Raw genomic sequence first — 3,690 nt, 5'->3', positions numbered from 1 at the left:
GTGGAATCCGAGGACCTCATTTTCAGCATTTACTATTTTTAGGCTCAAACATTTTATCTCTCGTTGAATTATTTTAAATTGTTACTTTGCAAACATTATTTACTTCCGCTGCTATTTTGAATATCAAACTTTATTTATTAGTTTATTTAGGAATGAGGCATTTTAATTAGTTAAAGAGAAAATTTTAAATTTTTCCGCAAATTTTCAAGCACGAATTTAGAGGCCTCTACAAAACATGTCCTTATACGAGCATACCCCAATTGCTCCATTCTTAATTATCAACTCCTTGATAACAAGAACGTCAGAACTCAAGTCTGATAGTTCCCAACCAATCATTTTAAACGCCTAGCAGCATCACTTACATGATTCCCTAGGTATCAAATGATAGTGCCTGCAAGAACCATTCAATTATGGTTAGCGTACAGTACGGTCCCTTCATCTCATATATCCCGACCGATTCGACAACCATTGGTATATCGAGAGTTGTAAATGAATCGATATTATGTGTCATGTCGTAGTTGCATCGATGGTGTAATCTATGAAACCCCTTTCATAATTACCACCAACACTCTGATCAGAGATTTTATACTACATACAAATAGGATATTCATACCCGAAGGTAGGCGGTGAATCCCCGACTACAATGTATCGACTCCTATATGTTTCGACAAAACACCCAACCTTGCCACCTGATGACCCCATGAGAGTCGGTAAACAAGTCAAAGTGCAATGCTAGCACACAGAGTCTCAATGTTGTCCTGGGTCATAAGGACTAATGGTGTACAACCATAAACTAGGATGTTTCCACTCGATAAGTGAGAACCACTTTGAAAGTCCTATATGGAGGGTTGTTCAGTGCACTCTACCAGGAGCACCTATCTGCATGCTCGGACATCACAATGTCCCCTACCAATGAAACATGGTACTCACATCGCAGATACTAGTCTCGAACTCGAGCGACCTATATCCTTCTTAGCGGCGGCTGAATCGACTAGGAACTGTTTAGAATATACAGTATTTCAAATATGAGTTTCATGATACTCATCATATGAGCATCTCATATTCTTTCTACTATTAGTATATTTAAGCACTTTATCTATGCAACTTGTGACGGCCCCTATTTCGTATTCATAATTTTTCGGAATTATTAAAAATTTTCTTTTTAAATAAATAAACTTGCAATGTATAAAAACTTTCGTAAAATAACTCAACGGTTTAACATAAACATAGCAGCGGAAACTGAATATTATTTTAAACAATAACTTAAAATATATAAAAGTTTTAACAAGAGTTTGAACATAAAACTGAATAACTAAACGTGAGGTCCTCGGGATCGTACTACCACCGATCCGAGCTAACTCACTGGTTTCCGCCCTCGGCTTCTGCATCGTCAGTACCTACAACAATCAAGTCTAGTAAGTCTAAAGAATTAGCATGCATATATCATGAATAACAAGTAAATATATCATAAAATCGCATGCAAAGTAAAATTATCGTATCATAAAGCGTAACGTAAAAATTTTTTATCATGAGTAATTATAATTACTTGGATAACTGAACTGAACTGAACTAAAAGTAGTAAGTGAAATGTTGGCTCCGTAGAGCCATGTCATAAAATAACGTGTAATAATTTTCTGTTGAGATTATGTTATACGCAAGTGGCCCCCTGAACTGCACTGAACTGAACTGACCAGTAACTGACGACCGGGTGAAATAATGTACGTCTGATCAGACTAATGCCACAGTATATTGGGTGGGACCGGTAAGTAGCCACCGGGATGAACTGAATTGAACCGGTAAGTGACCACCAGGTGAAGTAATCCCATAAGCGTAAGGTGGCCCCAAGCAATATCACATAAATCTCAAAAATGGATACATTTTTGCACGTAATATAATTATTATATTATTTTAATTTACCAATTGAGTTGGATCATTCCCAGGCTCGCTGCAAACTAATTCTAATATGAGACACATTCAAATAATCTCAACTTGACCAACATCTCATAATCAAACTAAAAACGAGACAATCACGCCCAACAAAATTAGAATCTAACCATGACTCTGTACCAACCCGAACCAACATCGAACCATCGTTTAGTCATGATTAAAATACACCTAAAATACTGGAAAATATATACCAAGGGCTGTAATATATGACTTCTAAACTTAACCAAATCACGAACGGCCAAAAACACGACCTTTCTAACTCAATAAGGTACTGTCCAGTCCAAGCCCATAGGCTAAAAGCCAACCAAGAACTCGTACGTGACCTCTGAACCAAAGCTCAAGCTGCTGTAAAATTCTAGCTGCAGCAGCTGTGCTTGCTTCGCTTTGATTACAAGGCTAATGGTCATTGGGGCTTGAACCACCAAATAGAACCTCTTACCAACATCCTAAGGTGTGGCTTGAACCATGGCTAAGGGCCCTAGGCCAACCACAATCCAAGCAACCACAGAAAACAATCCAAAGCTTCACCCGAGAACACATATGCTGTACCGTGGAGAGTGTTGCTTGTTCTTACTGTCATGTATCATTCCAGTGGCCATATTATCAACCATGGCATGATCTAAACATCATTAGGTATTGTTTGAACCATGGCTAAGGGCTAGAAGCCAACCAAGATCCACCCCCAACCTCAAAACCGAAACTACCCACACAAAACAGAAATGAAAACCGAAGGGGCACTTGTCTTGTTTATTTTAAAAACCAATGAGACCATGAACCAAGCCATGAAAGGACATCTTGGTCACGTCCTAGACATGCTAAGGAGAGGTTCTAACCATGGCTACAGCCCCTAGGGTAGCCAAGGTCTGAACATATACCTTAGACAACAAACCAAGAAAATCGAGACTCAAATCTGCACTATGGAGAGTTGCTGTCTATTCAGTGTTGTTGGGGGGAAAGGGACTTAAAACAATGGACTAACACCTTCCTAACACACTCTAAATCATGTCTAGATGCAGCCTTGAGTGTTTGGAAATCAAGCCAACCTCCTGAACCACAAAACAAGCCAAAACCGTGAGACATAAATGAAAGCCAAAAACATACTGCACAGAATTTTAGAAGGTTTCTTGACATGATTTCGGTTTTGTCATGGATCAAGCACATGTAATGGTTTAAAAATAGATATATAACTTGATTGAAGGGCAAAGAAATAATATAGACATGCCNGGGGGGGGGGGGGGGGGGGGGGGACATGCATGATGAATGGGTGGCCTTTGTTTTCTTGTTGGGGAGTTAAATGGTGTCAAGTTGAGATTGTGTGGAGATAAATGACCGAGAGTTGTCTTTCCAAATTGGTGTAGGATTTGTTTAAGTTTTGCTAATTAGAATCCTAGGTTAGCTAAGCGTGATTAAAAGGTTAATTAAGCACAATCTTGATGAATTAAGAAGCCTACAATTAAATTGGTGATTAATTAATTAAAGTAGACTTAAATCCACTTGATTTCAATAAAATAAATTATTTCTTAGCTCGGAAATAAATTTAGGAATATTTTTGGATCATAAGATTCATCTCCGATTTCCTATCTCCGGTCCGCTCTCGCGTATATATCTAAAAAGCTTAAATTTGAAATACGGCATTTAAAAATCCTTAAAAATTACGTAAATGATTTAAATGCAATTAAATCAACAATTTCTTAAAACAATAACCATTTAAAATTAAATAATAGAAATTATGCACATATCTAC

This window comes from Primulina huaijiensis, chromosome 17 (assembly GCF_012295235.1).
Source record: "Primulina huaijiensis isolate GDHJ02 chromosome 17, ASM1229523v2, whole genome shotgun sequence".
Classification (NCBI taxonomy): domain Eukaryota; kingdom Viridiplantae; phylum Streptophyta; class Magnoliopsida; order Lamiales; family Gesneriaceae; genus Primulina; species Primulina huaijiensis.
Note: the sequence above shows the minus strand (reverse complement) of the source record.